This window comes from Schistocerca nitens, chromosome 12, assembly GCF_023898315.1.
Source record: "Schistocerca nitens isolate TAMUIC-IGC-003100 chromosome 12, iqSchNite1.1, whole genome shotgun sequence".
NCBI lineage: Eukaryota > Metazoa > Arthropoda > Insecta > Orthoptera > Acrididae > Schistocerca > Schistocerca nitens.
The window spans coordinates 130,615,336-130,628,518 of record NC_064625.1 but is presented as its reverse complement, the minus strand read 5'-3'; the positions used below and the strand labels follow the sequence as shown (position 1 = coordinate 130,628,518).

Genomic DNA, 13,183 nt, shown 5'->3' with positions numbered 1-13,183 from the left:
TTAATCTGGTGTTGTGGTACATCACACAAAGGAGACTTTAATTACAATCACTGTAAGTCTAATGGCGCCTTGCTAGGTCGTAGCTATGTACTAAGCTGAAGGCTATTCTATCTGTCTCTCGGCAAATGAGAGGAAGGCTTCGTAGGTCTAGTCGCAAGCAATGTCGTCCGTACAACTGGGCGAGGTCTCGTTAGTCTCTCGAGACCTGCCATGTGGTGGCGCTAGGTTTGCGATCACACAGTGGCGACACGCGGGTCCGACATGTACTACAGGACCGCGGCCGATTTAAGTTACCACCTAGCAAGTGTGGTGTCTAGCGGTGACACCACAAGTTACGTGACTGGATTCGGGATTTACTGTTAAAGAGGCCACAGTTTCTAGTAACTGACAGAAAGTCATCGAGTAAAACAGAAGTGATTTCTGGCGTTCCTCAAGGTAGTGTTATAGGCCCTTTGCAGTTCCTCATCTATATAAACGATTTTGGAGTCAATCTGAGCAGCCATCTTAGGCTGTTTGCAGATGATGCTGTTTTTTTTTATCGACTAGTAAAGTGCTGTGGCCTTCTCCGACAGACATCACGGCGCCTAGAGTATCAGCAACCAAACTGACAGTCTGCAGCCGCGGGTTGGCCGCCTCGCAGGCACGCCGAAGCACTACACAACCGACAGGCAATATTGATGAACGGCCACAACGGCAACCACAACAACAACACCTCAGCAAGGACACCAGCAGCCACCAGGGGCCACTACCGGCCCACATAAACATAAGGAAGAGGTCGCTGCAGATCCCGGAACTATTTTCACACGTCAAACCACGTGATGGAAAATAGTTCTGAGGTACTCATCCGCCGAAGCACTATAAAGGCCGGCGATCGGCCGCACATCAGCCAGGCGATCATTGTAGGCAAAACCACCCCTTTCTTCCGCCTCCTGGATTTCTATCTCACCATCTATGGCCGTCCTATCACCCTCACTCCCACCCTTAAGTACCTTGGCGTCACCCTCGACCGTCGCCTCTCCTGGACTCCCCATCTCCGGACTATCCAAGCCGAGGCACACTCCCAACTCCGTCTCCTCGAGCTCCTTTCCGGCCGTACGTGGGGTCTGGACCCCTCCACCATCCTCCACACCTATAAATCCCTCATCCGCCCTGTCCTTTGTTATGCCCATCCGGCTTGGATCTCCACCCCCCTACCTTTTATAAATCCCTCCAAATCCTTGAACGCCATGATCTCCGCCTCGCCTATCGCATCCGTCTCCCCTCCCCCACGCGGATCCTGTACGATCTCATCCCCTTCCCCCACCTCCTCCTTTTCCTTGAAAGGATACGGATCCTGTACACCTCCCGTAAACTCGATCCTCCTTACCCGCTCGTCTCCCCGATCCTCTCCCACCCCCGCCCGCTGCCGCGCCTGTATGCCCACGTCCCACCTGGTCTCCATCTCTCAACCTTCCATGCCCTCTCCCGAGGTGGCTTCCACGAGCTCCCCCTCCCTGATGATGTCCTCCTCCCCTCCATCTACCCCTCCTATCAACTTTGACCCTACCCCCCCCCCCCCGCTTCCGGTGTCCTTTCCTTTAGGCACCCTCCCTCCCTTCTCTTTCCTTTTCCCCCGTCCCCTCCCTCCACCCCTCTTCCCCCGGGCTTCCCCTCCCCCTTCCTCCCTCCCCCTATCTCCCATGCCCGTGGCATCTCTGCTCTCCCCTCTCCCTCTCCCACTCCCCTTCCTCCTCCTCCTCTCTTGGCAGGTCCCCGGACTCGCACACGCTCAGTGAACATTCGCGCGCTGGAGATCATCGCCATCAGTGTCTCGTGTGTGTGCCTTTGTCTGCGTTTAGTGTTCTTTCGTCGTCACGCCTCCACTGTTCACGTGTGCCGTCGCCGTCGCCCGTCTTCTGTGCGCCGTGTCAACAAGTGTTAGTGTTTTTTTTTTCGTCCAACGTGAACGGCTTCATGTTTATTGTTTTTGTATCTACATTTTTTGCCTACCATTTTTATTGTATTGTCTGTGTCACCTATATGTCATATTATTGTACCCCTTAAGGCTGAAGAGCAGCGTAATATGCTGCTGCCAGCCCGCCTTGTATGAGGTGCTTAAAATTACAATAAAGGAAAGAAAAAAAAAAGCACATCGGCAGTTCATCAACCGCCAGCAGACATGGATAGCTGCCGCCCCGGCAGCCCGGCTTGGATCTTCTTGCTGATCTCTGGATTAAGCTTGGTATATCGGAGAAGTCTCTGGCGGAAACTAGTAGGAAATTATTTCAGTTTTTTTCTATATAACTCTTGTATGTAGTTGTGATTCGAGGACAGATCACTGTTTTGTGTTGGTGTTATACTTGGAGAATTTGTTTTGGTTAATTGAACAGTCCAATAAATTGTTTTCGGACTTTGATCGTTAGTTTCTTCTGCTTACGCACACATACCATAAAGCACTCAGGAAATCAAAATAAATAGCAAAACGATTTAGAAAATGTATCTGTAGGGTGCGAAAATTGGCAGTTGCTCTAGATAATGAATAGTACTAGGTCATCCACATCAGTGCTAAAAGGAATCCGTTAAATTTCGGTGACATCTAAATCAGTCAGATCTAAAGGTTTTAAATTGAACTAAATACCTAGCAATTACAATTATGAACAACTTAAATTCGAGAGAACACACAGAAAATGTTGTAAGGAAGGCAAACCAAAGACTGCGTTTTACTAGCAAAACACTTAGAAAATGTAACAGATGTACTAGAGAGATTGCCTACACTACGATTGTCCGTCCTCTTTTGGAGTACTGCTGTGTGGTCTGGGGTCCTTACCAGATAGGATTAACGGAGTTCATCGAGAAAGTTAAAAGAAAATAAGCACGTCATGTATTATCGCCAAACAGGGGACACAGTCAAGGACACGATACAGGATTTGGGGTGGACATTATTAAAACAAAGGCGTTTTTAGTTGCGGATGGATCTTCTCACGAACTTTCTCCTCCGAACGTGACAATATTTTGTTTACGCCGACCTACAAAGGTAGAAACGATCACCATAATAAAATGAGGGAAATTAGAGCTCGCACGGACAGATGTAGGTGTTCGTTTCTTCCGCGCGCTGTTCGTGAGTGGATCAACAGAGAATTACCGTGAATATATTTATACGGATATGGACAGACACCATTGCTGACCTCCAGCTGTCTAGAACGAAATTAGAATTATATTAATACCTTCAGCTGTTGATGGCCGCTAATATATACCAACAGGGACAGGTGAAAATGTATGCCCCGACCGGGACTCGAACCCGTGATTTCCAGCTTACATGGCAGACGCTCTATACATCTGAGCCACCGAGGACCCGGAGGATAGTGCGACTGCAGGGGCTATCTCACGCACGCCTCCCGCGAGACCCACATTCTCACCTTGTATGTCCACACACTACATTCGTAGTGTCCCTACCCAACACACTCATTACTCGTGGCAGACATTGTTACCAAGTCCCGTAAGAGTTCGGGTAATATGTGTGCATCCGCACAGAAGAAGGTCATGGCCGGTATTGCCAGAACGATATACTTATATGGATATTGTGTCTGTTCTTTTGGACATTTCATTACATTAAAAAAAATTAAAGCTAAATTTAGGAAAACTGGTATTTCACTTCTCGGTTACATGTAAAGAAATATTTCTTAGGGGGCGAAATTTGCTATAGAAATATCTCCACAAGAACGCAAAAGGGCATGATTAGCAAAAAATTTGGACTCCTGCTACCAGAATCGCTTTTCGGTCAGGAGTACATCTGGAAATAGCGTGCTCATATGGCCTTAATTAGCATGAAAAGCTTAGAAACTGTTGCAATTTGTGAACAACATAAAAATTCGATTAAATAAAAACAAAAACAAAAATTCTGCTAGCCATACAGTCTACATGAGCGAATCAGCTGGCACTAAGCTAGTAAGTACTAAAGCTACAAATTGTTTATATGTCTTAAATCGTGGCGCACAAATAACCCAGAATATATATTCGTCCAGTATTTGAGTATGGGCGCACGTAGAGACTTCCAATAAATTTTACACATAACTGCAAACCTTTACGAGACTTTTCTCATTAACACCCCCCCTCCCCCCCCCCCCCCCCTCACACACACACAAAGTAATGAAACGAAAAAAAGTTTATCACTTAACAGAGTTCTGCTGTTCACGCAATAAAATTTAAGCATCAGGCGTGACATTTTAATTTATTACTTCCTTACTTCTTTGTCTATTCCCAACACATTTTGCAGACAGTATACACATTTGCCACAGAAAGGCATTGTAGGGCACATCATTCAAGGCATATGTCGTCATAAACGTTTAAATACGTGAGAAACTAGCTTTTCTTAAAACAGAGTGCAAATTACGCAGATACATTAACTCACCTGTAAAGTAATCAGACGTTTGAAGCTGTTTCATACTGGTCGTGTGAACAATCGGTGGTCGTGTGAGGTTCATAATGGTATGGGGTTACGGGGCTATCACACTGAACTTACGTCAGGCTTGGAGAACAAAGGAACGCAAGATTTTATCTCGGGTGGAGGGTCATCGGCAGAAAGTAGGGGTGCTCTCAAATTGTTTTCGAATGCATAACAGTGTTACATAAGTCCCTGCGGAGAGCGGTTCGCTTTTGCATGGTATTTTCTCTGGCAATATAAGCTCAGACACTTTGTTTTCACATTAGGCCTGATGACGCGATAATAGAATTCTGGAACTCCTCGCTTCTGGAGTAAATCGGCGACTAAACTACGGCTGCTGCTTTATTTACTGCTGGCTATGAAGTAGACGTACCCGCAAGAGTGCCTCAGGGAAGTCTCTTGGGGTTCTTGCTGTTCGTATTGTATTAATAACCGGGAAGGTAACATCAATACTGACGTCAGACTTTTTGCGTTTGTTGGACTTATCTATAACAGATGACTATCACAAAAAGCGGCGCTAATATTCACTTAGATCTTGATAAATCCACAAAGTGACTCAAAGGTTGACAACTTGCTTCAGATTTTCAGAAACGTAAGAATGTGCAATTCGTATAACGCTGGAAAGTACCGTTTTATGACTACAATAAAATGATTTACGATACAATGGGCCCGCAGGAGAGATACCAAATAAAGGACATAAAATTGTCCGCAGAAGTCCCCAAGAAATACTAAACATACATACCTATAACATATTAATACACAATATCAAACAGATTAAACGCACTAATGCAGAACACAAGTAACCAATCCGTGTGTAGAAGCAACAACAATATCCGCCATAGACTTCATTCAGGGGAAAAAAATTACGAATACACAAACTCAGGCATATACAAAATCGAATGTCAGGGCAGCAATAAATTTTACACAGGACAAATAGGGTGCCACATCAGTATCAGATATTGAGAGCACATGAGAATGAGTGAAAATAGTGCATCTAAGTTCTCCAACCACTTAAAGAATGATACCCACAACGTGGAACGAATGGAGTTGCCAACGAAAATAATATTACCTAAAGGCTTAACAATGAACATAATTGAAGAGACAGAAATCTACACACACACACACACACACACACACACACACACACTACAACGCCCTGATGACGTTTCAGATACCAAAGATAACGGATAGATACAAACAACTACCTACAGACATGTCTATTACAAAGCCATACATACAACCCGATATGGTAACACCAATACACCAGAGCCAAATGCAATCGCATACCATTTTTGGACGATTGCCGCAATTGTTGATCTGTCAAATTTGACAATGAAACGCCATATTGTAAAAATTACAAAAAAGGCCGTTAACAACAGGAGCAAACCACAGAACAGCTTGTGGCATAAGAGACCATTTGTACTCTGTAACACAATAGAGAATTACAGCGATCACTAATGATGTATGGACGTGAGTGCCAAATATATACGAAAATATGATTAACCAACAACATAATAAAATAAGAATGTTATATAATTTTCGCAGATGGTCTGAAGATGGCAGTCTATCCCATAAGAAAAACATCATTAAAATACTATAGCAGCAACAGGGATTTTATTACATAATAAAATGAAATGAGTCAATTGGAATCAGTCAACTGATACTAATACTTTGCTGTAACAGGTAGTTTCAAAAGCAGTTTGCTTACAAAACTTTCGTGTAACCTATCCTAGATTGTTGCTTTAGGGCATAGCACCCACACCAATCAAGACTAACAGAAAGTAGGGTGAACGCATACAAAGAACAGCGTCATGGGTGTTTACAGCTCAGTTTGACCTACAGGACGGCGTCAGGGAAATGGTGAGAGATGCCAAGTGTAAACGATTTAGAAAAAATATCTGAATGGTGCGAAAAGTGGTAGTTAACCCTAAATAACGAAAAGTGTGAGGTCATCCACATGAGTGCTAAAAGGAACTCGTTAAACTTCGGTTACACGATAAATCAGTCTAATCTAAAAGTCGTAAATTCAACTAAATACCTCGGTATTACAATTACGAACAACTTAAATTGGAAAGAACACATAGAAAATGTTGTAGGGAAGGCTAACCAAAGACTGCGTTTTATTGGCAGGACACTTAGAAAATGTAACAGATCTACTAAGGAGACTGTCTACACTACGCTTGTCCGTCCACTTTTAGAATACTGCTGAGCGGTGTGGGATTCTTATCAGATAGGACTGACGGAGTACATCGAAAAAGTTCAAAGAATGGCATCACGTTTTGTATTATCGCTAAATATGGGAGAGAGTGTCACAGAAATGATACAGGATTTGGGCTGGAAATCATTAAAAGAAAGGCGTTTTTCGTTGCGACGGAATCTTCTCACGAAATTCCAATCATCAACTTTCTCCATCGAATGCGAAAGTATTTTGTTGACACTGACCTACATAGGGAGGAACGATCACCACGTTAAAATAAGGGAATTCAGAGCTCGTACGGAAAGATATAGGTGTTCATTCTTTCCGAGATTGGAATAATATTGAATTGTAAAGGTAACGATGAACCCTCTGCCAGGTACTGGAATGTGATTTGCAGAGTATCCACGTAGATGTAAGTGTAGATGATGAAGGTAGACTGAACCGTTTCGCGCAAAACAAAGCAGAAAATTTGAAGAATCAGTATGAAGTAATGAATCTAAGAATATACTACAGCTATCCTCGCATAGTTGCTATAGATTACTGACCTGTTGTAACTCGCACACAGTTATCTGAAGTAGGGATAGCGAGTAGCGCTGAAACAACCAGTTTTTTATTACATCGGTTATTTTCGTCTCCAGTTCAACCCAACTGTTAAAACCGCTCACAATAATATGTTTCTGAAATAACTGATTCTCGGTTGATTGTTGCTATAAATGTAGACATCGCACAAAGACTGAAAGATTCTGTGACTCTCTCAGCCTTTCGCATCATACGTTTCAAGATTCACAGAATCAAAATACCAAATAAAATAGGCAAATAAAAGTAAGCTTAGACCGTCCAACTATCGCCGATTTCCTCGAAACGTAATGGAGGGTTGAAAACTACAAAATATTCACCCGTATTCTCCTACTGATCCGAATTTTATAAATCTCTGTGAAAAAACACTTTGTGATCGACTGTCATACCACTATTAGCGCATTACGAATAGTCACTGCAAATAGGTCATAATTTGGAGAGCTTGATTTTTTGTGTTGCGCTGTCCGTTTCTAAGGGCTACAAGCAGATAAAGGCAAATTATGTAGACGTAGGCAGCAGGCAAGCTCGTTTCTATTTCATTAAAAACTATGAAAGAATTATTAAATTTTTAATTTATTCCTGTTGCTATGGCTTCTTTCCCCTTTAATTATTTCGTAGGAATGGTAGAGAAATATCAAGCGATTGGGTAATGTTTCCAGCGTTCTTTTTCTTTAACTATTTCGAATGACGAGGAAGGTTTTTAGTACTGAACCTCCAAAGATAGTGGAACAGACTTGCGTATTCATATACTGAGATATCTAAACAGGCAGTTTATGACCGTGCGGCCGCCAATGCCTATATAAGACAATAAGTGTCTTGGTGCGGTTGTGAGATGGGTTACTGCTGCTACAATGGCAGGTTATCAAGATTTAAGTGAGTTTTAACGAGGTGTTGTAGTCGGCGCACGAGCGATTGGACACAGCATCTCCGAGGTAGCGATGAAGTAGGGATTTGCCCATACGACGATTTCACGAATGTACCGTGAATATCAGGAATCCGGTAAAACACCAAATCTCCGACATCGCTGCGGCCGGGAAAAGATCCTCAAGAAAGGGACCAACGTCGTCTGAAGAGAATCGCTCAACGTCACAGAAGTGCAAAAACAAAACTAAACTCCTCCCGAACAGGACATGAAGGCCCAACGGTACCGACCGGCTGCCGTGTCATCCTCACTCATAAGCATCACTGTATGCGGATATAGAGGCGCATCTGGTCAGCACACCGCTCTCCCAGCCGTATGTCAGTTTCTGAGACCCGAGCCGCAACTTTTCAATCCAGTAGCTCCTCAGTTTTCCTCACAAGGGCTGAGCGCACTCCACTTGCCAACAGCGCTTGGCATACCGGACGGTCACCCATCCAAGTACTAGCCCAGCCCGACAGCGCTTAAATTGGGTGATCTGACGGGAACCGATGTTGCCACTGCGGCAAGGCCGTTGGCCACAGTGCAACCCTTTCGCAGATTGCTGCAGATTTCAGTGTTGGGCCATCAACAAGTTACAGTGTGCGAACCATTCGACGACACATTATCTGTGTGGGTTTTTGGAGCCGAAGGCCCACTCGTGTACCCTTGATGACTGCACGGCACACAGATTTACGTCTCGCCTGGGCCCGTCAACACCGACATTGGACTGTTGATGACTGGAAACATGTTACTTACAAGGGGAAGGCCTCAGACACGGCCAACCGATTCGGCTCAAACTTGGCAGGTCGCTTGTGTACAACCTAAAACGAAGGTATCTAAGATATTTTGGGTCAACACTCCCTAAATTTTGAGAAAATCACCCCTAAAGGTTATGACGAGCAATTGACTCAAAATTGGAGGGATCGATAGATAATTGTAAATAGAGAATTTTTCATCATCAGGTATGGGGTCCGCAAATGCAAAATGTTCCCGAAATCGCAGAAAGAAACTTTTACAACTGCCGCTTCTGTACCCACACGGTAAACGCCTTTCGCCGTCAGGGCCAATAGCGTAATGGCCAAGGAATCGGCTGGGAATCGGAAAACCCGGGTTCGGATCTCGAAGAAATGTAGCGGATGTTATTCTTGTCGTTTGTATTTTTCCATATCTCAACTGACAGGGATAGGAGGGTTAATAAGGTAAGTAAATCAATAAGGAATGATAAAAATACTTACCTTATTAAACCTCCTATCCCTGTCAGTTGAGATATGGAAAAATACTAACGAAAAGAACAACATCCGCTAGGTTTCTTCGAGTTTCTAACCCGGGTTCTCCGAGTCCCAGCCAGTTACCTTGGCCGTTGCGCTATCGGTACTGTCGGCGAAAACGGACCATGTGGGTACAGAAGCAGCAGTTGTAAAAGTTTCTTACCTCAATTTCTGGAAAAGTATGCATTTTCGGACCCTATACCTTATGATGAAAAATGTTCTATTTACAATTATCTATCGATCCCGCCAATTTTGAGTCGATTGCTAGTCATAACCTTTAGGGGCGATTTCTTAAAATTGCGGGGGTGTTGACCCAAAATATCTTAGATACCTTCGTTTTAGGTTGTACACAAGCGACCTGCCAAATTTGAGCTGAATCGGTTGGCCGTGCCTGAGGCCTTCCCCTTGTTAGTCGGTCGAACCTCATTTCAAATTTTATCGAGCGGATGGACGTGTACGGGTATGGAGACGACATCACGAATCCATTGACCCTGAATGTTAGCTGGGGATCTCTCAAGCTGGTGGAGGCTCTGTAATGGTGTCGGGCGCGTGCCGTTGGAGTGATATGGGACCCCTGATACATCTAAATACGACTCTGACAGGTGACACGTACGTAAGCGTCCTATCTGATCACCACCATCTATTCTTATGCATTGTGCATTACGACGGACTTGATCAATTCCAGCAGGACAATGCGACATCACACACATCCAGATTTGCTACAGAGTGGCCCCAAGAACACTCTCCTGAGTTTAAACACTTCCGCTAACCACCACACTCACCAGGCATGAACACTGGTGAGCATATCTGAGATGCCTTGCAACGTGCTGTTCAGAAGAGATCTCCACCCTCTCGTACTCTTGCAGAAACAAGACCAATTGTAGCTTCAGTTCATCCAGATGTTTAACATAGTACTTTTCGCCATGGTTTCACCATATTGTGTATGTGGTCAACACGTAGGATCCCAGCTGCAGCATCGGAATCACGAACACTAGAGACAGTTTACTGGAGTCCGCAGAAATCAAATGGAGACACTCCAGAGGAGCACGCCTCTATCTCAGCACAGCTGCGTCCTCACGCTGAGCTCTACATTTTGTTGAGCGTCCTGGAGTCCAGCCAAGCTGTTGACTCAGCTACAGCAGTCAACATGATCGTGTATATCGAGCGAGGTGGCGCAGTGGTTAGCACACTGGACCCACAGTTTGGAGGATGACTGTCCAGACCCGAGTCCGGCCATGATGATTAAGGTTTTACGTGATTTCCCAAAATCGTTTCAGGCAAATGCCGGGACGATTCCTTTGGAAGGGCACGGCAGATTTCCTTCCCCATCCTTCCCTAATCCAATGGGACCGATGACCTCTCTGTCTGGTCCCCTCCCTCAAACAAACCAGCCAATCATGATCGTGTAGGACAGTGACAGTTAAAGTTCCTGATGAAACGTACGATCGTAAACGCTGGATTTTGTACTGAAAGAGAACAGTTTGTTAAGCCATGCATCAGGTGACGCTTTCATAGTGACAATTGTATACGAGGGTAAGTCAAATGAAAACCTTAAATATTTTTTTTAAATATTATTTATTGTGCAGAAGTGGTACAAAGCTGTATCACTTTTCAACATAATCTCCCCGCTCAATGTAAGTCCTCCAGCACCGAGCGAGGTGGCGCAGTGGTTAGCACACTGGACTCGCATTCGGAAGGACGACGGTTCAATCCCGCGTCCGGCCATCCTGATTTAGGTTTTCCGTGATTTCCCTAAATCGCTCCAGGCAAATGCCGGGATGGTTCCTTTGAAAGGGCACGGCCGACTTCTTTCCCCATCCTTCCCTAACCATATGAGACCGATAACCTCGCTGTTTGGTCTCTTCCCCCAAACAACCAACCAACCAAGTCCTCCAGCGCTTACAATCTGCATAAATTCCTTTAGAAAAATATTATTTTTGTAGTCCGCGCAACCAATCAAGCTTTGAGTGGTCCAAACCTATGTAAATGACTTGGGGCAAGGTCTGGTGAGTATGGTGGATGAGGAAGACACTCGAAATGCAGCTCTGTGATTGTTGCAACTGTTGTACTGGCAGCGTGGTGCCTTGCATTGTCATGTTGCAAAAGGACGCCTGCTGACAACAATCCACGTCGCTTTGATTTGATTGCATACCGCAGATGAATTTTTAGGAGATCTGTTTGTGATGCACTGGTGACAGTGGTCCCTCTAGGCAAGTAATGCTACGAAATGACGCCTTTATCGTCCCAAAAGAGAGTCAGCATAACTTTCCCTGCTTATGGTTTTGATCAAAACTTTTTTTGGTTTTGTTGATGGGGAATGGCGCCATTCGTTGCTCGCTCTCTTCGTTTCCGGTTGGTGGAAGTCAACCCAGGTTTCGTCCCCAGTAACGATTCTTGCAAAGAAGCCATCACCTTCTCGTTCAAAGCGCCGAAGAAGTTCTTCACAAGCATCGACACGTCGTTCTCTCATTTCAGGAGTCACCTGCCGTGGCACCCATCTTGCAAACACTTTGTGAAACTGGAGCACATCATGACTAATCTGTAAACATGATGCAATGTCATTCAGTGTTTCTCGGCGGTTTTGCTTCACTACGGCTTCAACTGCTGCAATATTCTGTGGAGTCACAACTCGTTGTGCCTGACCTGGACGAGGAGCACCTTCCACTGAAGTCACACCATTTGCGAGCTTCCTACTCCATTCGTAGACTTGCTGCTGTGACAAACATGCATCACCGTACTGAACCTTCAGTCGTCGACGAATTTCAATAGGTTTCACACCTTCACTAGGCAAAAACTGAATAACAGAACGCTGTTCTTCCCTGATGCAAGTCGCAAGTGGGGCGGCCATCTTTATACTGATACTGCGACAGTATGTGTGCATCTGCACTATGCTGCCACCTACAGGCCATTCTGCACGATGTTTGTAGCACGCTTACCAACTTACAGGATAACGGCGCGAAATTCCGATTTGTTATTACAAATTTAAGCTTTTCATTTGACTCACCCTCGTATTATGAGGCATTCCTGTGGCGAAGAACTGTGTCAAAGTGAAGTAAATATTTTATTTATTTATGAAATAAAGGGAACTAATGTTTCATGTGCTGTAGTTTGATGAGCATCCTTCCAGAGCAGTTAAAGAACCCACAGTTATCGCTCGACGAAAGGTGTTTCGTCAAGTCACGATACCAATTTATCTGAAAACTCGGATGCGAACCACCTGTCTTCTGATCTTCGTGTTTTGCGCTTCTTTGAAGGTGAAGGACTACTGTGTCTTCATTCGTTTGGTTGTTCCTTTGTCTCTCGATCTTAAATGTACACCCATTACGCTCTTCAGTTGTAGGCAGCTGCTGTCCACCAGTGTAGTAGTGCATTGTCTCTGTTTACTAATGGAGCGATACACCTGGAGTGAGTACACTGATATGGGTGGTGGGTACTACGTAGCGCACCACAACGGACGAGCTGCATAGCGTGTTTGTCAACAACGATATCCTAATCGCCGTATCCGCACCTTTGCTGCTGGGTACCAACGTCTGCGTGAGACCGGGTCATTTACCAGATTACCTGGACAGGGACGCCGTCGCACGGTAAGAACGCTGCAATTTGAGGAAGCTGTCTTGCAGCATGTGGAGCGGGATCCTTCAATCAACACTCGTGCAATTGCAGGTAACATGGGGACGAATCAGATGAATGTAAGAACAGTCCTTCTAGAGCAATTGTTACGTCCATTTCAACCTGGAACCAATTGATTATCCACCCAGAGCACAGTTTTCGCAGTGGTACCTGGAACAGCGTGAAATGCATCCTACATTTCCATCCTCTGT

At 44.8% G+C, this 13,183-nt stretch overlaps 1 protein-coding gene and 1 pseudogene across 1 annotated transcript in view; one reads left to right on the top strand and one right to left on the bottom strand.

The window, feature by feature from the left end:
- LOC126214956 (C3 and PZP-like alpha-2-macroglobulin domain-containing protein 8) overlaps positions 1–13,183 on the top strand; it is an 877,403-nt gene that overhangs the window by 319,066 nt on the left and 545,154 nt on the right. The gene's annotated exons all lie outside the window — the stretch shown is intronic.
- Positions 8,514–8,631, bottom strand: LOC126215396 (5S ribosomal RNA; annotated as a pseudogene).